This window comes from Nylanderia fulva, unplaced genomic scaffold (assembly GCF_048542155.1).
Source record: "Nylanderia fulva isolate GAGA-0341 unplaced genomic scaffold, ASM4854215v1 Scaffold26, whole genome shotgun sequence".
NCBI lineage: Eukaryota > Metazoa > Arthropoda > Insecta > Hymenoptera > Formicidae > Nylanderia > Nylanderia fulva.
The window spans coordinates 187,991-213,941 of NW_028190325.1; the positions used below are offsets into that span (position 1 = coordinate 187,991).

General features: G+C 38.2%; 1 protein-coding gene and 1 long non-coding RNA gene across 5 annotated transcripts in view; both read left to right on the forward strand.

Annotated features, from left to right (window-relative positions):
* LOC146722874 (uncharacterized) overlaps positions 1-25,241 on the forward strand; it is a 42,829-nt gene extending 17,588 nt beyond the window's left edge. The window contains exons 1-3 of one of the 4 annotated variants that reach the window (XR_014924886.1): positions 861-1,323; positions 22,431-22,712; positions 24,848-25,241. This is a non-coding gene — a long non-coding RNA (uncharacterized LOC146722874). Of the gene's footprint in view, positions 1-860; positions 1,324-22,430; positions 22,713-24,847 lie in introns of those variants that run through there. The other 3 variants (XR_014924883.1, XR_014924884.1, XR_014924885.1) reach the window with 3 other exon arrangements.
* Positions 25,242-25,400: 159 nt separating this feature from the next.
* Positions 25,401-25,951, forward strand: part of Smr (nuclear receptor corepressor smrter) — a 73,954-nt gene continuing 73,403 nt past the window's right edge. The window contains exon 1 of the mRNA XM_085483650.1: positions 25,401-25,460. The gene's annotated coding sequence lies outside the window, so the exon portion shown is untranslated. The remainder of the gene's footprint in view (positions 25,461-25,951) is intronic.

Consider the following 25,951-nt stretch of genomic DNA (forward strand, 5'->3'; position numbering starts at 1 on the left):
TGCCTGCCAGCCTGCCCGTCCGTCCTTACGTCCGTCCGTCCGCCGTTTGGATCTATGGTTGTGTGCGGTGGATTTCGTGACGTTAACCTGGCGGCCCTGAAAACGCCGTGCGGACCGGCCGCGCCGATTTTCGTGCCGCAGCAGCGAGACACCGTGTCGTCGTCGGGTCGCGAGTGCGCGAAAACGCGAGTGTTTTTTCATCGCGGTGGCCCGCTGTCGCCGCCGCCGTCGTCGTCCTCATCCTCGTCGCAGACGTGGTGCTCGCTCGCGAGCGCCGGCGAACGACAGCATCGTTCCGCCAGGGAATAGTTTGACCGCGGGTAAGAATTTCGTGGTGCGCGAAAACGTCAGGACGTGGGATACGAGCGCGTCGTCGTCGTCGTCCGTCATCGTCGTTTCTCGAAATTCAGCACGAGAGAAGAAGCCTGGAAAGAAAGAAAGAAAGAAAGAAAGAAAGAAAGAAAGAAAGAAAGAAAGAAACTGCATCCCGATGCTCCTTTTGTCGAGTCTACATCCATCTCTCTCTTTGTCCTTGTGTTTATCTCTCTCTCGTTCCCTCTCTTTTAGGCAATCACGCGAGTGTGCGTAATCTCTCATTTTCTTCTCACGCACACTCACACACCGAAACGTCAAACCGCCTCTCTTTCTCTCATTCATCCTGCTTGTTTTCCGTTCGGGATAAGGGTTGAAAGAGAAACGAGGGGGAAAAAATGACGACGACGACGACGTGAAGCTTCCGCACCTGCACGAAAGTACGAAATTACAGTGCATACCCAGTGTCCAGTGAAATACGGATTTCCTCGCGTCGCGTCGCAGAATGTGACCGCGTTCATCTCTCTCTCTCTCTCTCTCATGTTCGTAATACGTCGATCCTTATCGTGCATACATACGTGCATGTGCAGTTTGTTCGTCCGTCGAATACGTATTCTCGTCGGCTTCCTAAGACGTGTATAATCGCGATTACCGACCGAGTGCCTCACGCCCGGATTTTTGTTCTTTTTCGTTCTCTCCTCGGCTTCGCTTCTCCATGACGAGCATCCTGGTTCGAACTTCCCGAATCGATCCCTCGTCGGAGTGCCGCCTCCGTGTCTTCTCGTCGTCTCTCTTCCTCTCGGTGTTTTCTCAGTGGTGTATTATTATTATTCTGTGCTCGAGCATCTTTGTGATCGGCACCAGCAGTGCGAAAAACCCACCGCGGAGCTTCCGAGAGAGGCCCCGAAAATAACGGACCTATTAATAGGAGATATATATACGTGTATATATATCACACAGGCTCCGCGTGTGAACTTGAAGATAGCGAGGCCCGACGGATATTTCACTCGTGTACGTATATCATGAGTTTTATTGCGCCCGAAGGAGAAGCCAGGAAGGAGAGGCGAGGATGAGAGTTCCTCTTTCGACGCTGAAAGTGCGCCGCTATTGTGCGTCTTCGTCCCTAAGACCGGGCTGATACGAATATTCGTGGTAGAGAGGAAGGATTGAACAAAAAGAAAGAAAAAAAAAACAGCGCACTCTCGCTTCTCACTCCTGGATTCGCGGAAACCCTTGAATAGACGCGGAAATTAGCGCGCCGGAAGCGATCCGACGCCTCGTCGAAGCGACGGTGGAGAGTTCTCTCTCGTACCTTTCCGGGAGGAATCTGTATCGTTTACGTGATGTTTATGCGTTTATGTTTCACGGGACAGTGTCGGATTAAACATTTCGTTCTGTCAAGTTAGCACTCCCGAAATTTAAAGTTCCTCCGGCGGAACTTTTTTTTTTTTTTTCCGGAATCAATTTTCACATTTTTGCATATTTAACCGTTCGATTGTTTATGTCGACGCGAGTGACGAACAAAATGTTTGTGTCTGTGCGAATTAAAATTCGTCCCGGAAAGATACGAACCTCTTCACTTTGTGTGATTGCACCGATTTGGCGTTACAGGTGCACGATATAAATTAAATACTTATCATAATATTAAATTAAATATCCTTTTTTCTTGATAAAAACGTAAAAATTTGATTTATGTACAAACCTGTGACTTCAAATCGGTAGAGTTTTCCAGAGTGCGATCCTTGGATCATAATTATTTCTGTGAAAAGTGCAATAATATGCATTCTCAACAAAGAATATTTATTAAACGTCGCGAGTGAAAGAGACGTACGAGACGGAATTTCATTACACGATTTTCTCGATTCTCTACGAATTTTCCTCGTCAAACTAACAAGTTTAAAAATCCACAATTTTTCCAACCGGTTTAAAAAATGGCGTGTTTCTCGAATTATTTTAATCATTCCCGTGGATATTTTAATTGTAATATTCGAAAATTCCATTTGGGATATAAAATTTAGCGATAGGAATTCGTCGATTAATTATTTCGAACCGGAAGTCCCCCAATCTTCGATTTAAATTTAAATTTTCAAGAATCAGTCGCGTAAAGTTTCCCGTTCCTCCATTCGTCCTTTTTTCCTTCTCACCGATCTTTTGCAATCGACAACTCGCACAAACGAGCCGGCGATTATGAATTTTCTTGCTGCCAATTTAAATGGCTGCCATACGAGACTCGTTCACATGGACGCGTCGGCTTTCACGACATTGATTCGATTGCATTGTTCCTTGCGAATCGCTCGTTATGCAGTTCACGGAGTTATCAAATCATTCGTTATTTCGGCCTATGTAGTTCATTACTCGATGGATCGAAAGTGAAAGCGACACGAGTCAAAACCAATCGTGTGGGCAGAGCGAACAATCGAGATATAAACAAATTATATCAGAAAATTTCATTTTCGGACACGCTCCATTCTCTCCTTTCGAGAGATCCTTTTCGCGTAATTTGTGTTATTTCGTTAGTCGGTGTTTTTTCCTTCCGCGTGTACATTTTTCCTCTTACCTCTTCTTCTTCCTTCACGCGAAATGTAATATTTTCTGTTTCAAACGCAAAAATATACTTGAAAGGAATATATACACCTTCGTTCTTATTTTTTTCGCATTTTTACGAATAGAAAGGTTTCGATGTATTCTTCGGATATGTTCAATTGTACCTTTTTTTCAATAAATTCTCGTGTGTCATCCTTGGAATCAGTAAATAATGCTTTCTCGGCATAAAACGAGGTGAACAAATGGTCGGTATATTCGATTGGTGAGAAAGGGTTTTACAATGGAGAAAAAGTGCGGTTAAGAGCAAAAGATCTCGACGAATTTTAATAGAATTTTTTAAACAAAAATCTTGCTGTTCGTACGCAGTTGACTCTTAATTAGTCTATTGTGCTTCGTCGCAAAATGCCGAAAAACATTTCTCTCGATGATACACGTTAGCATGTGTGCACCCTGAAAAAAACTGTTAACTTGACTAAATCTATAAAAATATTTAAATTAAATATAACATATTAAATTTAACGAAACGTACATTTGACTTAAATACTAATATACGTTGATTTAACAAAATAGTATAATTGAATCGAAAGGTTTAGTCAAGTTCGGCATTTTTTTCAGTGCGGGTATTAAATCTCGCGATCGCAATCGTGTGCACGCACTGTGTACACGATTGCAAACTTGAGTTTGCGCGCGGTAAATTCCGAACGTTCTAACGAGCGATGTTACTACACCAAAGTGTTTCATCTTATCGAATGATTGTGCGAGGAGCGCTCGATATTGCCGTCGTCGTCGAGTCGTCGCCGACGGCAACCGATACACTAAATCACGACATATATCTCGCCAGCATGTTGGACACACAAATTTTCATTTTCTTACTAATGCGAAAAAACGTACCAAATCCTTCGATAAATCTATCAATACGATCTCGTTCAGTACACTCGCAAAAGTTTAATATTTAATATTAAATTTTTCAGAAGTAAGATTTATCTATAATCTATACGTCTACATTTTTTTACGCGAAATAATGAGGAATTGTGTTTAAAAAATTATAATTCCAATTCACTACGAAAAAGTTAAAATAATAAAATATATTTCAAGCACGCTCAATTAATATATTTAAAATTATTTGATATACATGAAACAGTCTCTGATATCTGTAATATATTGCACTTTTCTCAATTTGTGTTTCAAAATGATGCCCGCAAAGAATTCTTATCACAAGCGTCGAACGGTCCATGGAAATGTCGCTTAGTTTTACAAAACATACAATCTCGCCAGCATCTTGAACGGCACACAAATTTTCATTTTCTTATTAATGCGAAAAAACGTATAATATTTTCTCAACCAAATTCTTCGATAAATCTATCAATACGATCTCGTTCACTACAGTCGCAAAAGTTATTTCATATTAAATTTTTCAGAAGTAAGACATATCTATACGTGTACATTTTTTTTACGCGAAATGAGGAATTGTGTTTAAAAAATTATTCCACTTCATTACGAAAAAGTTAAAATAATAAAATATATTTCAAACACGCTTAATTAATATATTTAAAATTATTTGATACACGAAACAGTCTCTGATATCTGTATAATATATTGCACTTTTCTCAATTTGTGTTTCAAAATGATGCCCGCAAAGAATTCTTATCGCAAGCATCGAATGTGTCCGTGGAAATGTCGCTTAGTTTTACCCGAAACATACATTTATATTAGAGTCTACATTTTTGACAGGCAACACATTACCTAATCGCGCCGCGTTTTCGCATATATATGAATATGCTTGTACATCGAGGCGAGTCCCAACATTCTGCTTCTGGTTCGGTCTTTAGCCGGTCCGCCTAAGCCGAGAGAAAGTGCGCGACATTTGATACACCCTATATACACGTCGGCCAGCTCGAAACGACCTTACGAGATGGCCGCCGCCGCGGCGCGCGGAACATTCTTGGCCTCCGAGGCTCGTGCTGTATTAGGAAGGCTTCGCGATAGTCCACGATATTCCGGAATATGCGTCTAGAGTTTAGAATATTCGACTATCTCGCTCCGACATTCAGATTTTCGAATATCTATAATATCGCGCATATATGCAGACGCGTGTATAGTATATATGTCATAGACATATTTTATACCTGTCAAGACTGAAAATTATCAATTAATGTTAAAGCAAGATTTTTTTTCATCCGACGATGAACGACAAAAAAATTACACATATATGTAACGAATATTGAAGAAAAAAGCCATTTTTAAATATAATCTTTTATTTATACAACAACTCTATATTCTTCTCGTTTACATAAAAGATTAAGAATTGTGACTCATACGCGTTACTCATATATATTGATTTGGTGTAAATAATTTCGCATGCTATCATGTTAATTTTTCTTTTAGATAAGAACCAACCAATTTTTATGTACGACGCTGCTTTTTGTGTCTTTCCAATTAGTTTGCTATCTTGCGTTATATAAATATATACGTACCTTGCGTATATCTCTAGGAGATAAATAGGAAAGAATTTATGAGTTATCGTCCTCGAGAATACCCTGAGCATTTAATTTCGAGCACACGCCCACCGTTACGTAAGTCTGTGCAACGAGTACCTTATCGGTTATCTGCCGGGTACTTTGATCGAGAACGCGCACAGCTGTCGATTTACGTGAAAATGTGCGGCTGGCGAATCGATTCGTTAAAAAAAAAAAATTTGCAGCGCAAAAGGTCTGTGCGTCGCGAGCGGGTTATCAAATTTTTACTATATCGTACTTCGAATACGATGAACACATGCAAAGCTTCGCATCCGATGACGATTTATCGCTTCAATTATTTCAGTACCCTGTTCGCGATTTTTTTGTTTATATTATACGTGATGTATAACTTTTTATCAATTTATATAAAAAAAGGTTTTGGATATACATTAAATTTCTTGAAATATCTGAAAATTTATCGCGCTTCCCAGAAAGATAAGCAAATGCGATTTACAGCTTTGAAATTGAAAGCTGCGGGAAAAAATATGCGTTGCCGAATATATAATCGATTTCGTTCGTTTAATATTTTGCAAGATTTTTCGAGCGCTCGCTTTGACGCGGAAAGTCGCCGCGAAAATGCGAGCTCAGTTTTATCACGCATATAAATTTCGCGTCTTCTCTCTCTTTCTCTCTCTCTCTCTCTCTCTCTCTCTCTCTCTCTCTCTGTCTTTCGATAGGAGAACGATTATGTAATTCGTATGTGTGCGTATGTCGCGCAATGACGAGCCTCTTGTCTGTCTGTCGCGTCTGCGCTCGTCTTTCCTTTTTTTTTTTCGTTCCGAAAGGACAAACAACTTCCTCCCGTTCGCCCTCGTTTCCGGACAGAAACCGTTACAATTTCGGTGACTTCAATATCCGACGCGGCGGAGAAGGTCGCAAAAATTGATCTTTCGAGAGATTGTTATGGCACTCTTTCTCTCTCTATTGTTCCGTGTGATGAGGAATACACACACATATACTGAGAAAAATCAATTCGTCGAAATATTATGTTGACTTTGCAAAAATTCTGCTTTCCAAACACGGAGACACCGCTGCGACGTTTTTATTTTGAGTAATAATTAAAGTAAAATGCATCTCTTCTTCTCTCAATTTAAAAATAGATATACGCTTGTATTTATACAAGTTTGATGAAATAATATTATATGACTCTGCAACTTTCCAATAGAATTATTTGTACAATAGATTTCCTACACGCGTGGAGAAAATTTTTTCTTAGAATTTACCCGGAAAATCCTGGGGACAATATGGTATTGGAAAAATTTTATAAGAGTTTCTCTGATTAAAATATTTACCACGATAGAAAATATTAATATGTACATAGTAAATTCTATTATATACATATTGCATAGGCGTTTGCAGGATTTTTTCCAGGTGGGGGCATAATTCTATTTTTTGTTTGTTTGTTATTTTTTGTTCTTTTAAATTTCATTTTTATTTTATTATATTAAATATTTTTTTATATTAAATTCCAATGTTTTCGAAAGGAGAGCATGCTTAATTTTTTTTACTATAATTCCAAGAGGGGGAGGGGATGGGCAAATGCACCCTCTTGTTTCCCTCTGGGGATTTTCAAGGTAAATTCTAAGAGAAAATTCTGTCTGTGTACGTAGAAAGGATTTTCGTTCGCCGCATTTAAGATATATATAAACAAAACGTTATAGATTAGAATTACAATCTTTTTCCGCGCATCGGAAACGCATTGTATTACAAAAGAGAGCCCCGCGATGCACATTCGCGAAAATGACAAATATTCTGCATCCTTGACCGGGAAAGGTCTGCGCTAGAAAAAGTGTCCAAAGGGTTAAATCGTGCGACGAAAACTGAACGCGGCCAACCAGAGAGACGTTTCTTCTCGCGTTTGCCAGATCTATCCGCGCCTGCATCTTCCATTCGCCGTGAGTATATTTTATACTTGGCAATGCCACACATCCCAAAGCATTACAATGGCGTTTCGCTTCAGACGCGGCCAACGCGACGGCACGCGATTTCAGGGTGTCTAGCGGTCAGGGAAATCAGGAAAACCGGGCATTGTCAGGGAATTTTAGAAATCTGAAATTTTCAGGGAAAAAAGTCAGCAAGTTTTACCATTTATCTGGATTTTCTCGTATTCTACATTTGTCTCAATAATTTGAAATTTATTATTAAATATAAATTTTTCCTTGACTCCCAAAATCGATTCATCTATATAATTTGTATTTTCATCGTCGTGTTATTTTCTTTCAATGTGTTTGATAGAGATAAAACTCAAAAGTTTGATATAATATAAGTAAAAAGGGTGATTATTTAAATAGTTTATAGTGACATGTTTGTTACGATTATCGTTCATAATGCAGATTGTATAATTGATTTAAATTCTTTTTTTTTTTTTTTTAACTTTCGAACCTTTTCATTGTTGATGATTTAACATTTAATTGATTTAGTATATAGATATATACAAATTATATATTTGGAAAAAATAATACTAAAAAGTAAGGGAAAAAAATAAATTTCTGATCTTGGAAAATCTGAAAAAGTCAGGGATTTTTTTCCTTGAGTCTGCTGGACACCCTGGATTTTTGCGCGATACGTCCGCAAAGTTCAATGTGAAAAAAACATTAATTCCTTATATAATTTCCGTATATCTTTTTGCAAAACTCTATAATCAAACATCTACTTGCAACGAAACTTGTGAAACTTGTAAAGTTCCGCGAGTCGCGCGGATTTAGTTGGTTTGTTGGTAATAAGCTGACATCGCAGATTTGAAAATGCAATTTGGTATTTTGCCGAAAAGATAAAATGGTATGTGTCTGAAAGAGAGAGAGAGAGAGAGAGAGAAGCTGCTGTTCTGAGCTATCCTGTAGCAAATCCGCTTTTGCATAGATTTTCGCATCAATCTCGTCAATCTCTGTTACTTCGCGACGTTGCTTTATTCCGAAGCCATTAGCGATTTCCTGTATTGGGAGGAAAATGTGTATACATATATATATCGAAAGATATGACGTCCTCGTTTATCAGCATTTTGCATCGTCATGCGTGACTCAGATGGTAAAGTTTAAAAAAAAATATACAGACATTCGCACATCGTCGCGGATAAGAGTGCTGTTTTGGCAAATAATCGAGACTGTCGCAATTGGAGCCACGATAACTCCACCGCGCCCTCTTCGCCGAATTATTATCAATCTTTCGCAAGGAGTATCGCGAAAACAGACGAATCATCAAATCGCTCGCAATCTTTTCTCTCGTCTTGTATACTTCTTGTTTTCCTCGAGTAAGCGAAAATTTGTTTCGACGGATATCAGTTTTCTCGCGGATCAAAGTCGAGCCGAAATTACAACGCACGTTATTATATTGCATTTAACATTCAGAAGGCACGATGAATCTTTCGTGTTGTCGGCAACATTCACTCCCCCCTTGGAATCGGTAAAAAAATTAAGCTCTCCGTTTGAATAAACATTAAAATTTATTTGCATATTTAATTTAAAAAATGAATTATGTCAACGGGAGATAATTTGATGAATACGATACGAAAAATATCGGGGACTACCGCAACATTTTTTCAAAGTTTCTGCCAAAAGAAATGGCTATATTTTCGCGGACAAAAGAAACTCGAGATTTTTCTAATCTCGCCCACAGAAAAGTAAAATAGCGACCGAGTATCACTTGGAGTTGTCGGGTTTTCTTTAAACGCGACCGCCTAGCTTGGCCTCGTTCCATGTTCAAGCACGCTGACGCATATACACACACACACACACACACACATGCACGAGTGCACGCATTTGTAACGCCGCCTATAGCATCGTCACACGCACATATGCAGGCATCGATCTGGCGATGAATGTGTTAAGTCCATCGCGAGGCCGGTTTTCACGTCTGAGAAATTCTGAAAAATTCTGAAAATTAATAATAAACGCGCGAGATAGAGGGAAAAAAAGGTCCGCATTTATAATTAAATATTATCATAATTATGATTGTACAGCTCTGCAAATTGTCGATCGGGTCTCATTATCTTTCCTTACGGCTTCTTAATTTTCAATATTAAATCTCAGTCAGTAATTAAGCGTTTTATTAAAGTTTTCTATTCGAGTACGCTTGAAAATTTAATTATATGAAGAATATATCGATCTTTATCATCCTCTCTTTCTCTCTTGATACGCGTTCGCGAAAATTTAGTCGCCAACAACCATTTATCCTCGACCGCTTGTAACTCAAAAGATAAGACCTTTCTAGACTCTCTCATGTATATATAATCTTGTTTCTTGTTTCTGTACACGACACGTGCAGAATTCTATTACACACTTTCGAGTTTGCCGGAACCTTATTTCTGTTTCGTGGCTTTTGCAAATTTCTATAGAATTATTATTTGTTTAACGATATTCAGCGAAATCGCGACGTACTTTGAGAGTTCCATTTTTGTTCATCGCGAATCGAAATCTTTCCTCGCCCTTCTCCAATCTCTTTCATTCGCCTTGTATGGTCGCAGTCCGGCAATATTGGAATTACAATATTGATTCTGCATTTCTCTTCGAGATGTTATTTTAATCTCGCCTATATGTATCATATTTTCGAACATAAGCTTTCGTTTTTTTTTTTTTAATTATAAAATCACAATATACGGAAGATATCGTATTATATTAGGGTTGTCGCTCTAATGACGAATTCAATAACTTAGGATCTATATCGCAACCCGTATTATCGTACGAAATTAACTTGCTACAATATGTCCTCGAAATAATATATCACACACGTATACGTGTCTCTTCCTTAGACCGCCATGCTTATACACGTTAATCGATTTCAGACAGCTGATCGGCGGATCGATTCGGTCGCTTTTGCAGGATGTTCTAAAAACAGATTTTAAAGTAATTTGGAGAAAATGAAACGAGATGAGAGACGAATAAATTTGTAAACGCGCCCCCTCGGTTTCTGATCTCGCTTCGCAGCGTAAACGATAAACCGCAGACTGGTTCGGACAACGTCCGGAAGTAGGCCTGGTCGAAAATAACACGGAGCCTATCGTAGCGGAATGAAGGCTATAGTTCGTTGACTTATTCAGAGCCGCTACGACGACATCGCGCGTCGTCTGAAATCGATATCGCGTCCGATATTTCTCGCCGGATACAGGCGCGATAACGAATGCTAACGTTGTACGCAACATGGCCGGATTTCGCGAAAGCGTACTCCGGGACGAATCTTATAAAAAATTAAAAACTCAAAGAGAAAAGCATTTTTTACCATTTTTTTATCATTTATTTGCCTAATTTTTGCAACACACTTTAATAATTGATTTACGATAATATAATAAAAAAATGTACCGCAATTTTTGTAGCAATTTATTACATGTGACAAATGATATATAATGTATAATATAGCTGTATGGTAATTTATTATATAGAATATAAATTAGTAGAAAAATTATACATTTACGATCGCTTTATAAACAGGACGTTTAGTTGAAACACGGAAACGTCTAATCAACTTGTTTTACGCGATGTGTAAAAGATTAGATCTACCTTGCTGCACACTTTGCCCAAGAGCCAGATATTGCAACTGCTCAAACTTATTCGTATGCATGCGACATTGATCGGCTCGGGGATCGCGAGCGAGTGTTAATGGTCTTATTTTTCCTTAATGAACGTTAACGTGCCGTTAGGCCGCGCGATCGGGTATTTATATACCGTTGCGTCTTTCTCCATACACACACGACTATGAAACTTGAGACCGCGACAACACGTTGACAGAAACAAGCATTGCAATTGTGTATAACCAGGGCTGGGTAATAGCTAGTTAATTAGTTGAAAATTTTTTAAAAGTTAATAACTTAGCTTAGTTAATTTAAAATGTATTAATTTTTAATTTCAACTAGTTCTTTTTTTTACCTAAAACTTGTCGACTTTTTTTCTAAGTTAAATTTTTTTATCTCTAAATACCATTATTGTTTTTTTTATAAATTATAAATGTATTATTTTTAAATTGAAGTATTATTAATTTTTATATTCATTTGTCATCAATTGTAATTATCAAAAAAAACATATATTTCTATAAAAATCAAAATTTTTTTGTTATTATATATTTTAAAAGAATTAACAAACAAAATTTTAATTTAATATAAATAATATTTTTAAAAATTAATTTTTGATTCAACTTTAGTTAATTTAATCTTAACTTAACTTTAACCGAGTTAATTTTTTGTTCATAAAACCTTTAACTTAACGAAATTAATTTTATAAGCAACTAACTTTGACTTAACTTAGTTTTAAAAAATCATTAACTTACCCAACCCTGTGTATAACTAATGTACACGTCAAATATTACAATATTTTTAAATAAATTTTTTTCAATTACGTTATATATGAATTTACAAGATTTTGTGTTCTCAACAGCGTATTAAAATTTTGCGACAAGAAATATGTATATAAGACACTGCACGGAGACAATTTTCTCTTAGAATTTACCCTGAAAATCATAGTAATCGTAGTACAATAAGGAAGGATTTTATAAGAGCTTCTCATTAATATTTACCACGATAAAAAATATTAATACGTACATAGTAAAATTAATCGAACATTTTATAACTTAATGTGGTAGATATTAATATTTTTTATTATCTGTATCTTAGATAAAAAAAAGGATCATTTTTATTAAAGAATCCCCATATATAATTTGATCTAATTATATTTAAAACAAAATCATCTTCATCTTACCTAAGAAAAATGTACATATTTTCATCTTATATCTTCAGCTAATTTAAAATCATCTAAGCGTAAGACTGATCGTGGTGAAAATATTCGATCAGATAAATCTTGATGACAAAATTCTCTCTGTAGGTGTGTATAATCGTGCGTATATATTTGATTAATTCCAAGGTTAATTGAATTTTCCCGAGGTTCCAGATGACGTTTCGCGTCCAGGACGTTCGGTAAAAAAAAAAAAGTCGTGGGTAGGTCAGCTTTGTTTCTCTCTCGCGCGAATCGACGTCGCGATCTCCTCGAAGAGCCTCGACATTTTGAACACGCGATGCCCTCATCGTCTCATCCGCGCATCCTCCGACCGCGACCGCTCGTCTTTTTCACGCGTCGAAGTCGAAGGTAGAATGACACGACCCCGCGTGTATGCGTTCTCCTCGGATTCGGTTCGGTTCGACTGCTCTCGGCTCGGCTCGACTTTGAGTCACGGCTACCACGACGGAGCTATCGACCGTTCTGGGTTTCGCGAGATAATAATAACCCGATTGAAATATATTTGGCGATGCGAGAGAGGAGCGACGTGTACTTTCGCAGAAATCGCCCGTTCACGCACGGCGGCAAAAAACACGCGGTTTTACATGCACAAAGTTGGCAAAGCGTCACGGCCTTTCCATCTCTCTCCCTTCTTCTCTTTTATGCGCCGCTCGTTAAAATGGCTCCGCTTGTCCTCTTGTCCGTCAAAATTTCCAAACAGATATATATAGACTGAATGCGTGTCCCGGAATGCGTCGAAGGAACATTTAGATATGTTGATATATATTTTTTATTTATTTTTAACACCGATCTATTTTTATCTTATAATTAGAACGATTAAAATATCGACGAGTAAATAAAATTATCGATAGAATTATCAATTATCGATAAAATAATCAATAAAATTCTCGAAACTGACGGTTTCCGAAAAAAAAATGTTTTTCTGTAAAAATACATATTCGGGTCGCCGTGCTTCTTCGTGACTCTTGCATCGAATTTTTGTACTCAATTTAATTGAGTTTATATAAATACATATTTTTTCCTGGTGTATAAATCGTCTTTTTTTTTTATGAAAGTATTCTATCTTTTATCTAATAGCGAATTCGGTTGGATGCACTAGCGCGCACTGAGTGCATACAGAGATTTGTCTCACACAAATTCACAATGACACAAGTAATTAAAAAAGGAAAATAATTAATAGTAAGAGCTATTATTATTCTTGTTCAATATGATTAATGATAATAGTAGCTCTTACTATTAATTATTTAACTTTTTTCATTACTTATGTTATTGTAATATTATGTGCGATAACCTTTATGTGCACTCAGTGCGCACTAGTGCATCCAACCGGATTCGCTATAATTTTATATTACTCGCACGCAAAAAAATCAGGTATGCAGCTCGATGATAATTCAATATATCAATAATAAAGAGACGTTTGCAGAATATTGGAATACCTAGCACATCGGAGGACACGCGGCGCGCATGAAGGTATAAATAGGACTCTGTCTGGAATTTTGTCGCGAATTATAAATCATCACTTTGACGATGCCTGTCAAGAGTCGAAGACGAATTTTTCTAATAAATTTAAGTAAGTTTATAAATATTTTTCCCGGTATATAAATCGTCTTTTTTTTTAATGAAAATATTCTACCCTTTTTCTCATTTTATATTATATTCGCGCTCAAAAAATCGAGATATTAATATTTTTATTTTGATAAATATTAATCAGAAAAACTTTTATAAAATTCTTCCAATACCATATATTGTTCCACGATTACCGTGATTTTCCGGGTAAATTCTAGGAGAAAATGTTCTCTGTATATAAATAGGACACGCTGTCTGGAATTTTGTCGCGAATTACAAATCATCTAAAATGGGCTTTATGCTCTAGACTTTGACAATGCCTGTCGAGAGTCGAAGACGAATTTTTCTAATCAATTTAATCGAGTTTATAAATATTTTCTCGGTATATAAATCGTCTTTTTTTTAATGAAAATATTCTACCCTTTATCTCATTTTATATTATATTTGCACTCAAAAAATCGAGATATTAATATTTTGATTGTGGTAAATATTAATCAGAAAAACTCATAAAATTCTTCCAATACCATATATTGTCTCACGATTACCATGATTTTCCGGGAAAATTCTAGGAGAAAATGTTCTCCGTATATAAATAGGACACGCTGTCTAGAATTTTGTCGCGAATTATAAAAATCATTAAATATTTTTCCCGGTATATAAATCGTCTTTTTTTTTTTTTAATGAAAATATTCTACCCTTTATCTCATTTTATATTATATTCGCACTCAAAAAATCGAATATTAATCAGAAAAACTCTTATAAAATTCTTCCAATACCATGTATTGTCCCACGATTACCATGATTTTCCGGGAAAATTCTAGGAGAAAATGTTCTCCGTATATAAATAGGACACGCTGTCTAGAATTTTGTCGCGAATTATAAAAATCATTAAATATTTTTCCCGGTATATAAATCGTCTTTTTTTTTTAATGAAAACATTCTACCCTTTATCTCATTTTATATTATATTCGCACTCGAAAAATCGAGATATTAATCAGAAAAACTCTTATAAAATTCTTCCAATACCATGTATTGTCCCACGATTACCATGATTTTCCGGGAAAATTCTAGGAGAAAATGTTCTCCGTATATAAATAGGACACGCTGTCTGGAATTTTGTCGCGAATTATAAATCATCTAAAATGGGCTTTATGCTCTAGACTTTGACAATGCCTGTCGAGAGTCGAAGACGACGAGGAGTAGAGAATCGCGTGCCGGATGGGGCGTCGCAGTCGCTGCTGGGAGCGGCAATGAAGACAGAGAACGTCGTTTATTTTGACTTGGCGCATCAGCGAGCGCCGCCGAACGTCGTCTGTCCTCCGTATGCAATTGCCGGCGAGGATATATATACGTGTATCGGGGTGGTTTTATTGCCCCATATAACCGAGGCGAGGTGTTGATTTTACGTGAAAGAGAGAGAGGGAGAAATCACGAAAATTCAAAGTGGAGCATTTTTTCTCGGATTACACGTCAAGATGTGTGTAACGTCTTAAGGTCTTTGTCGCGAGGGATCGTAAAAACTGTTGGACGAGAGGGTTTAATAATAGAGCAAATAGAGTTCCGCGCGCGATTCTACGAGAATGTCAGGTTATAACCGGTTAAAATTGAATGTCAGTCGGCTGCGGCCGACAGGGAAGGTGGGGAATACGAGAGTCGCGAAGGTAGAATATCGCTGTCATATCCGAGACGTAACAAGATTCGGAAGCTCGCGGAATGAATAATTGCTGGTCGTGTGTCGGAGTCGTCGCGCGAGGTCACCAACCAACCGACCGACCGACCGACGACCAGAGCGAGAGGGGGGTAGAAAGGGGGGGAGGGGGACGCGACGCTGATTTACGAGGTTTGAATCACGCACACATACAGATATACGCGCGCGCGCATATATGCATGCCGAGTAGTAAAGTACGCAAGCGGAGAACGGCCCTTTCGGTTTTTATAACCTCCAGCAGGTGGGGCGCTTTAATCGATAACGGCGTGGCTATATCACCCTTATACGACGACGGCAAAAATCGTCTCGTCGTCCGTTCCGGGGTTTAAAGTAGCGCAAGAACGCGTCTTTCTTCCGTCCGTCTCGCGGGATAATTATTTTAATTCTTCACATTTTTTGAGTATTCGATAAATTATACATTTATTTGCATATTTAATATAAAAAAAAATAAAAAATTGATCCCGTGGACGCCGCGACGAAGGATTATTAATATCTATAAAGATATAACATATTAATATTGAAAAAGAAAGAAGATTAATAATGTCTTCCTCTGAAAAAAAAATCCCGGCGCCCACGGGCGCCAGTGCTTTCCTCCCTTTGGGGATAACACGATAACGAGAGAAACTTTGCTGTCGTCTCGAGACGGGTCTCTGTCTTTGAGAGAGTCGATATACACTCGGTGCGATATCGCGTCTCGTCGTCATCGTCATCGTTTTCAAGCGGAGCGTAAACCGCGCGCTCGATATAAAGATCCTAAAATATCCTTTGACACGGCGTTTCTGAACTTTCTCTCCGCGGCCACGTTGTTTTATACGACGCAACGGGTCTAAAAATACAGCGAACACGCGGGAAGCGACCCGTGTATATAATATGGAGAACCGCCGGCGTGTCTAAATGACATTTACGCGATCAGCTTCTCCGAGATGGAAAAGTAATTTCGTCGAATTCTGACGATGCTCGCGATCGATCTTGAAAACCGACCTGCGTTTGCAGAACGCAATGTTGCGCAACAATCCGTAACTCGCTTTGCATTCCATTGCATAGACGCATCCTGCGACTAAATTGCTCGACAAGTCGCGAAATTACGATATATACGATGTTTTTTTTCATTTCGATATTTTTTCTACAAATGTTTTCGTATATCTTCTATTTTGAGCTCACGTTTTGTTTATAAATAAGTGATATAGTATATTTCAAGAATATTATATCTCAATAATAATAATTATTAGGTAGTATAAAACGAGTTAATTAATAATTCACTGTATAAATTAATTCACTACATAGCATGATTGTCGAAGTAGTTAGTTTTTTCCGCTTCGAGCTCTTAATAATTCACAATTGTTGCTATGAGATAATGTAAATTGTTCGTGGGAGAATTGTTTTTTTCCTTTCGCCCGGCGCATTATTTATTTATCAGCACGATGACAATCATTATTTCTTCAATTATTATTTACATTAATCGGCGGAGCGAGAACTTGAATTTCCGCAAATGAAAAAAAAATCTGGAGAAACAAGCGCGAGTGTGTCGGAGGATTAAAGAGAGAGAATTCACGATAAACGAGACAGTTTTATTGTTACGTTTCAGTGAAGCTCGCGATACGAAATCGCCTCTACTTTCGCCGTCGCGCTGTTCGCGCACGCGCTATAATCGATAGCGGGCGGAAAAAGAGGAACAGTCGAGCGAAAGTGTGCACGCACGGAGCAAAGAGATGCGAAAAGTGGTATCGGGGAAAAAAAGGAGGCGAGAGAGCGAGAACGAGCGAACTCTCGCTTACGAAATCAACGCGCGCGCGCTCCTTGCTGCGCCGAAAAGTCAAGGCTTTCGTCAAGGATGTGATGACGGCCAATGTTGTTGGATTGTTTGGAAATATCTCGCGCGCGAACTTTATCGATTCATCCATTTCTGCATCCGTATTTTTCTACTCTAGAGTACTAAAGATGGAATTTTTTTGTACATTTTTTTGGGAAAATTCATGCTAATCATGGGACAATATATGGTATTGAAGGTATCTCGTTAATTATTTAGCACAAGAAATATTAATATGTACATAGTAAAATTAATCAAACATATTTTATATCTTATTGTAAGACATTAATTTTTTTGTCCCACGATTACCAGGATTTGCAGGGTGAATTGTAAAAGAAAATCTCTCCGTGTAAGAACTCGGTTTACTTTTTCCCCGAAAATATTAATGCGTGTAAATAATATATAGGATACTTTCTTTCCTTCGAAAAAAAAAAAAAAAAAAATAGAAAAAGTTCTAGATAAAAGGTCTTCGAAATTATCCCTAGATCGATATATATTTGGTTTACATCGAGAGATATATTTTGTGACAGATACATAAAACCGTTAGCAGCGGAAATAAACTCTGAATATATCTACACCGCTAAAAAATGCTAAAGATTAGAGATACAATTATCGCGTAAACTCTATTACGAATATCTGGTTTTTTCGGCGCGAGGAGATTTTCACAGAGTACACACAGTGGAGCCGCCAGTCGCCAGGCGAGTCAAGGGTTACACAGTCGCTGGTAACCAGCTCTGCGCTCGTCGTCATCTCTCTCTCTCTCTCTCTCTCTCTCTCTCTCTCTGTCCGTGCAGCAGCGCCGAGAAGTGGAACTCGCATGCGTGTGGCGTGTTGTTTGTGCAGCAGGGAGGAGAGGCCGCGGCGATGTGGAGTAGTCTTCGCCGGGCTCGGTGACCAAGTGGTGTTGGCGGGAGCGAGAGGAGAAACGCGGTCGAGGCGGGAAGGAGATGCGAGACGCTGCGCACCAACGGTGAATGGGTGAAGCAGCGGCATAGGTGGGGATGTGATACGGCCGCGAGAGGAACGGCGGCGGGGACGGATCGAAAGAGATATCTGGACTCCATGATGTAAGGAGACAAGGGGTGTGCTCTTACGCGTGTTTACGTTAGCCGGCCAATAAGATGTCCTCCAGTCTGGCCGCGTCACTACGAAAGAGCTTTTCGCTCGGTAATACATGCATGAAAAGAAAGAGAGAGAGAACTCGTGTGTAAACGCACATGCGAGGTGCATCTCGTCTTCGATACCGGTCTTGACAATTGTCTCTTATCTCTCATGGTAGCGGAAAATGGATAATTAATAGCGATATAAGTTGTTTTAGAGGATCGCGTGTATATCTGGCAATCACATGGAGAGGATTACTCTGAAAATAATGGTAATGATGGGATAATATAGGATATTGAAAGAATTTTTTAAGTTTCTCTGATCAAATATTAATATATGTACGTAGTCAAGTTAATCGAATATATTTTATCTGTTATTGTGGTGGATATTAATGTTTCTTTATTGTGGGAAATATTGATCAGAGAAACTCTAATCAAATTCTTCCAATGCATATTGTCTCGCGATTATCATCATTTTCAGGGTAAATTATCTCGTCTTCGATACCGGTCTTGACAATTGTCTCTTATCTTTCATGGTAGCGGAAAGTGGATAATTAATAGCGATATAAGTCTGTTTTAGAATATCGCGAATATCTGTCAATGTGATATATCACATGAAGAGGATTTACTCTGAAAATCATGGTAATGATGGGACAATATAGGATATTGAAAGAATTTTATAAGAGTTTTTCTGATCAAATATTAAAATGTACGTAGTAAAGTTAATCGAACATATTTTATCTCTTATTGTGGTAGATATTAATGTTTTTTTTTTTATTGTGGGAAATATTAATCGAAGAAACTCTAATCAGATTCTTCCAATTCTTTCAATACATATTGTCTCATGATTACTATCATTTTTAGGGTAAATTCCAAGAGAAAATTCTATATACATATATATGTGTCCGCAAGGGGAGAAAGGCAAGAAAGGACATTTCCCAAAATTAAGCCTTTACTTTCCTTTTGAATAAACACTGGAATTAATTTGCACATTTAATATAAAAAAATGAAAAAAAATAACAAAGAAATTAAGAAAGACCAAAAAATATAAGAACAAATTTTAATCATGTCCCCCCTGGAAAAAATCCTGCGGATGATACATATATATATAATTGTGTAGGTACTTTCTTCAACAAAAAAAAAACATGTCTCGAAAGATTCTAATATTTAAAAGAATAAAAAATGTTTACGTTTTATAAATATATTACATAATTGAGAAATTAGAAAGACGATATTGAAATATAGATATTTTCAAAAATTCTATCAAACAGATACGACACTTGCAATATTATTAAATACTCAAGAACTGCAATTCTTTTATATTGTTTCTCGTAATCTTTGAACGCGATGAGATATATATATGCCCGTTGTATCACAATAAAGAGTGGGGGAGTGGGATGCGTAATTTATCTTAAAGGAAACATCCTCAAGGTGGACGACCAAGTGTACCATTATAGTGCACGATGATTCAGCTTGTAACGCACGAGTCTTAATGATACAAAACGTACGATTAGATTTCAAAAAAAAGTTTCAACATATACAAATGATTAACGATAGCTATCGAAACAAAAAGAGAAAGAACAATAATTCTCCAATATCGTGTATATTTATTCTTACGCATTTTTAAGGTACCTTATTTCAGCTTTTTTCCTTAAATTAAAAAAAAATTTATTTCGATAAAATTATTATAATTCTCCAATATCATGTATATTTATTCTTACGCATTTTTAAGGTATCTTATTTCAACTTTTTTCCTCAAATTAAAAAAAAAATTTATTTCGATAAAATTATTATAAGTAAAAAATGACATATCGCGTTCTCGTTATTCTGATTTTCGAGCAGATTAGTTGTATTAAATTTGAACAGAGGCTTCTTCAATATCGTGTAGATCTATTCTTACGCATTTTTAGGGTACCTTGATTTCAGCTCTTTTCTTCAAATAAAAAAAAAATTTATTTCGATAAAATTATTATAAGTAAAAAAATGACATATCGCGTTCTCGTTATTCTGATTTTCGAGCAGATTAGTTGTATTAAATTTGAATAGAGGCTTCTTCAATATCGTGTAGATCTATTCTTACGCATTTTTAGGATACCTTGATTTCAGCTCTTTTTTCAAATAAAAAAAAATTTTTATCTCGATAAAATTATTACAACAAAAAAAATGACATAATATCGCGTTCTCGTTATTGTGATTTTCGAGCAGATTAGTTGTATTAAATTTGAACAGGGGCTTTTATCGGGAAAACATTTCGACGAGCGTATAGAGGCCGATGTTTTTGCCGCGCTTAACGAGGAGATCGATCGCGGGAGAGTCCTAGACTGTACAGCTGATATTTGCCATTTTTGTTGTTGTCGCGTATTCCAAGCTCGCGAGACGGATCGACCCGGGTCCCTTCGACACGGCGCAACTCAAAACGCGTGTCAGATGCTTTCTCCCGCAGTATTTCCCACTGCGCGAGGATCGATCGCGCCCCCATTGCGTGCTTGGTACACGTATCCCAACGTAATTGTCGTATCTCTTGTTGGCTGCTGCGGATTTCCTGCATACGTTTCTTTAACGTCGCGCCCGAGATTCGCGCGAATTTGTCGTTCATCGTAATTTATTTATACATATCCATACACGTGAGGACGATTATTTTCACGACGTCTCTCTTGGCTGCGGCTTCTCGCGAGAAATCTGTTCCATTTGCCAAAACTGTAATTTGAAATACTAAGAATGAGGATTTGTGCGCGAGGGAGAAAGAGGAGATTGAATTAATATATAGTGATAATAATTAAATGTGAATATGAACTTTGATGTAATAATAATTCTATCGGAGAGGAAAACTTTTCTGGCAACTGTGCTTCGTATACTTTTATTCTTGAAAATACAAAAGTAATTCTCGTTTATTTATCTCTGTTGAAGGAAAAAGATATAATAAGATGTGTAAAGTTTTCAGGAATTGTAAAATTATAGAAAGTTTCCTTATTCTCTATGTATTCGAACAATATATTATTATTTTTTGTACATATCACATTTCTACGCTGAAAAAAAGACTAATAAATATTAATAAATATTTTTCACGTCAAATCAATTGTTATTAGTTTCAAATAAATGATTTACTTGGCGGTATTGAAATAAAAATACTTATTCGCATTCAATAATTTTTTTTCCAGCGTATCCATCTCTACAATACTTTACGCGCTTCTTATATTTCTATATACATTGTCTGAATCCACCTACCATACAACAGTGGCAGGTCAATAACCGGCCATTATCGAACACTTATCCTAAACCTGACGCAATCGTAATTTCTTTCTACCACATCGCGTATTTTCAACTTTGCGGATAATGAGCATGTAATGATGGTATATCGAATCGATGCAACGCGCATCTCGCGTTTTTTTCCCTCCCGCTACGTTCGATCACTCATTTGCATGTTAATTCGTCTTCATTTATAGTTAGCGTACGTGGAAATACACGGGTCATAATTGCCGTCGATTACGCGGAAAATAGAGAGACCGAAACACACAGAAATGTTCTGTGAAGTTACAAGTGTTTCGTTATCGCGTGACCGGTTAGGTACTATCGTGTGCACCAGCTCAGTCTGTAACGTAATTAGTTTCCGCAAGTATTCCGTCGTTCCGCGGAGAAAAGAAGCGGAGAGCAGACCGGGATTAGTCGATGGAAATCTCGGTGCAATATTCATTTCGTCATTACGGAGAACCTTTCCAAATTTACTTATTAATTACGTACAAATGTTCACGCATAAATATATGCGTCACAGTATCGAGAAGCTAGACATTCATATATGCTGTCATTTTCAAACGTCTCTCATTTGCACTCTAAATATATACCTACGTATGTATGTGTATGCGTGCACGTGTGTTTAGAATATAAAATTCCCGATTAGAATAATTTCGAATTAGAAATTCTTCTAATTGGGAACCTGTCGCTTTTTTTATGATCTCGTGACATAAGCAGAGAAAAATTCCAGGAGTTACAAAATTAAAACACGTAATTAGGAATGCATATTTTTTTCTATATACATATGTAGATGAAAATAAAAATTTACAATTCCCGAAGTGAATTAATTCCCTCGCTAATCGCTCTTTAATTTTCGTCAATTGGCATTGGTGAAGCATGTGTCGTAATGAGAAATCGTACTTTGTTCCGCAGGAGGAGGGATTAACTGCTGGTGTCGGGGAATAAGAGTGAAAATTCCCGGCTACTGAAGTCGGAAAACTCGGATGGAAACGACGACGAGAGGAAGAAGAAAACGTGGAGGCGGCGACACGCAGAGGGTATCGAAAGAGATGCGTCGTCCTGTCGCGTAAAAAAAAAAAAGAAAAAAACGGACGAAGAGGAGAGATGGACCATTCGTTGTGATCTTGTCGGAAGAACGCGATCATGGGACCGGAGAGTGTGTTCCTTTCGACGATTTCACGAATCTTCTCCTACGTGCGTCGCGAATAGTTTTCGGGGTTTTCCCGACTCTGTCTCTTTCTTCTTCTCCTCCCTCTGCGTACAAAGCATAAAATGACGCAAAATCTCCACCGAGTGACGCAGGATTGTGTAAATTTCAGTAATCGTACAAGGCATCTCATTTATATTGATTAAATGCAAGATTTTATTAAAAAAAAATTTCAATATATATTTTTTTAATATAGCGGTTCAATATTATCTCGATTCTGGTTACTCCTTTTTTATTAAGGAGAATCCTAAATGCAAAATTTTTAATAAAAAGAAATTTCAATATTTTTTTTTTTAATATAGCTGTTCAATATTATCTCGATTCTGGTCACTCTTTTTATTAATAATAATCCTAAATTCTCTAATTATCGATCGCGATTATTCGGCATCGATTGTAGTAGGCTCATTAATTTTGGCAAAGTGTACAAATTTGTACAAATTTGGCTCGTTGCCGAAAATTTATCGGGCGAACCGATGGGGTTCCGACCGCCAACGACGGCGATGAAAACGGAGAGGCGACTTTGGTAGCGCGGTTCCGTCGTGGGAACGATAACGAGCTCTCTCCGCCGTGCGGCGGCAACGGGGACGATATTAATAACGGCGATGACGAGTCGCAGGTGGAATACAGAGCGCAGGAGGTGCGCGGTTCAATGAGGAAATTCTCGGGCGCGCGAGGTGCGCCTACCTTGAATGCTACTAGCAGAGAGAAACAGAGGGGACCGCGTATTATGTGTATGTGTGTGTATATACATATATATGTGTGAGAAAGAGACAGAGGGGACGTTGAGATGATGGTAGGGATAACCGAGAGCGGAACGAAATATACCGAGCGAAAACGAACGACGGGCGCAACAACAAAACCGCCGCCGAGGCACGCGGATCGGAGAAATATGCGGACCTTTGTGCGAACAGCTGAACCGGAAGTCGAGCGGACAGCGCGCCTCGTTTAATCGTCCGCCACCGCCGATAGGCTCGGTCGGCTCTCAAACGGCCGACTTCGAAGGCGACGGCGTGTCTCGCGCAATTACATCCAGGTTGACCGAATCGAAAGCTCGCGGAATCGCGAGACATTCTAAATTTTCCTTGATTTTTAACTAACGTCGCGAGGAAACGTATATACCTACGGTGTGTACGGAATATAAAAACTTTTATCGATTTGTATCGATATATATATATATATAAATGCATATGTTGCTGAATTTCACTTTTACGGCGATTTTCAATTTCAATGAATATTCATGAAAATTCTCCAACAACAGTTCCCCGCGATATAGGAAGCAATTATTAATATATATGTTCCTAATTAAACGCGCTTAAAGTAGTAAATTGTATTTGATTTTCATAATATTTGAATATTAAATTGTCTAAATTAAAATCATTAACTTATTCACCGAAGATTACATTTGTACTAGAGAGAGAAAAAAGATATGATATACATACATCGACACATACTTCGATATTAATAGCATCGTGCCTCCATTCCACGTGAAACACGTGCAGCGCCGCGTGTGTCTTCTATGTTCTATGTAATGACGCATATATATACATATGCCTGATGTCGGGTCGGTGCAACGCTCTTCGATTAAACAACGCGTGTCGCGGTTATTTCGTCGTAAAACGAAGTCTACGACGACATCGTGACGCGATTCGAAATACTCGGGATTGCGTAATCGAGGTGCACTAATCTAAGAAACCGAAACTCTTAGTAATTATTTGGTGTGTGTGTAGTCGAAATCTAAATTTGTCATTTCTTACAAGCTTATTCCAAATAAAAATAAATATGAATATATATATATAATAAACTAAACAACGATGGGATACCTAAACATGATATAAAAATGAGCCAATTACGCGAGAATATTTGTATAATTAAAATAAATTTGAGGAAAAAATAGATGCTTAGAAAAGAATTGTATAAAACACGAGCGAGCGAACGATTCCTCCGTCTTTCGAATCGGTCATTCGTCTAATCGGTTTTCGTTATTCGCGCTTTCCCGCGCGCGCGTGCGCGTCGCAGTAGCGTGAAGTTGCGCGCGTTCGCTTCGCGACGCGTTCGTTGTCGGACACTATACCGGTGCGCGTTAATTCGTTCGACATTTCCCACAACTCGAATCTTTCCACAGAGATCACAGCGGAAGCGGCGACACGAAGAACAGGCGGAGGAGGAAGAGAAAGAAGAGAGACGTGAGTTTCAGCGATTCTTCCGGGCGGTGTCGTGCACGCGCGTGTGTGGTGCACGTGCACGCGTGTGACAGTGCGCGGGTGCAAAGGGGGGAGAAAAAAAAGAGAAGAGGAAGAAGAAGCGACGAAGGGTGAAGTAAATACACGCAAGTGCGAGACGGAGACGCGCAGGAGGAAGAGAAAGAAAGCGGGCCAAGGGGACGACGAGTGTCCTCCGCGCGCGCGCGCGCGCACGAGACGCGAATTATGCTGCGGAGTGACGTCACGGTGCGAGTCGTCGTCGTCGTCTCAGGGATCAACCGGTCGATCGAATTCTCCAAATAGGATACGCGCCACCGCCGGTGGCCGCGTGGTTCCCGCGGGTGCGTACATATGTGTCAGGGCGCGCGCGTGTGCGTCGTGACTGCCGCACGGAATCATCGTCATCGTCATCGTCGACGTCGTTTGCGCCCGGCCAGGCCGGGCCGGTGAATCCCCGGCCCCTTCTCCGGAATCTTCGACCTGCCGCGGGAAACTTTGGATCCGCTTCGCTTTCCACGGCTGACGTCATTACCGGTGAGTTATTCTCTCTTTTCCTTTATTTTTTCTCCCGCTCGGGCGCGCGATTGTTTGTGTTTGCCCGCCAACAATCGAGAATTTTCGCATCCTTTTGCGAATGGAATTCAAGTGCCGGCGATTGAGGAAAACAATGATTCAGAAAGGTTAGAGTTTTCACGTTGTACCTTTGGAAAGTTTAATAATAAGGGTTTAGGCATTCTTGCATTCTGTGCATATTCAAATGTAAATGCGATTATTCCTAGTATTGATATTTGCACTAAATACCATAATTAGACGTGGAGAAAATTTTCTCTTGGAATTTATTCTGAAAATAATGATAACCATAGGACAATATAAAAAAAATTTAATATGTACATAGTAAATCTTACTACATAGTGCATAGTAAAATTAAAACCAAACATTTCTTATCTTAATATTTTTATTATGATAAATATTCAATCGGATAAACTCTTATAAAATTCTCCCAACACCGTACAGTCTCACGATTA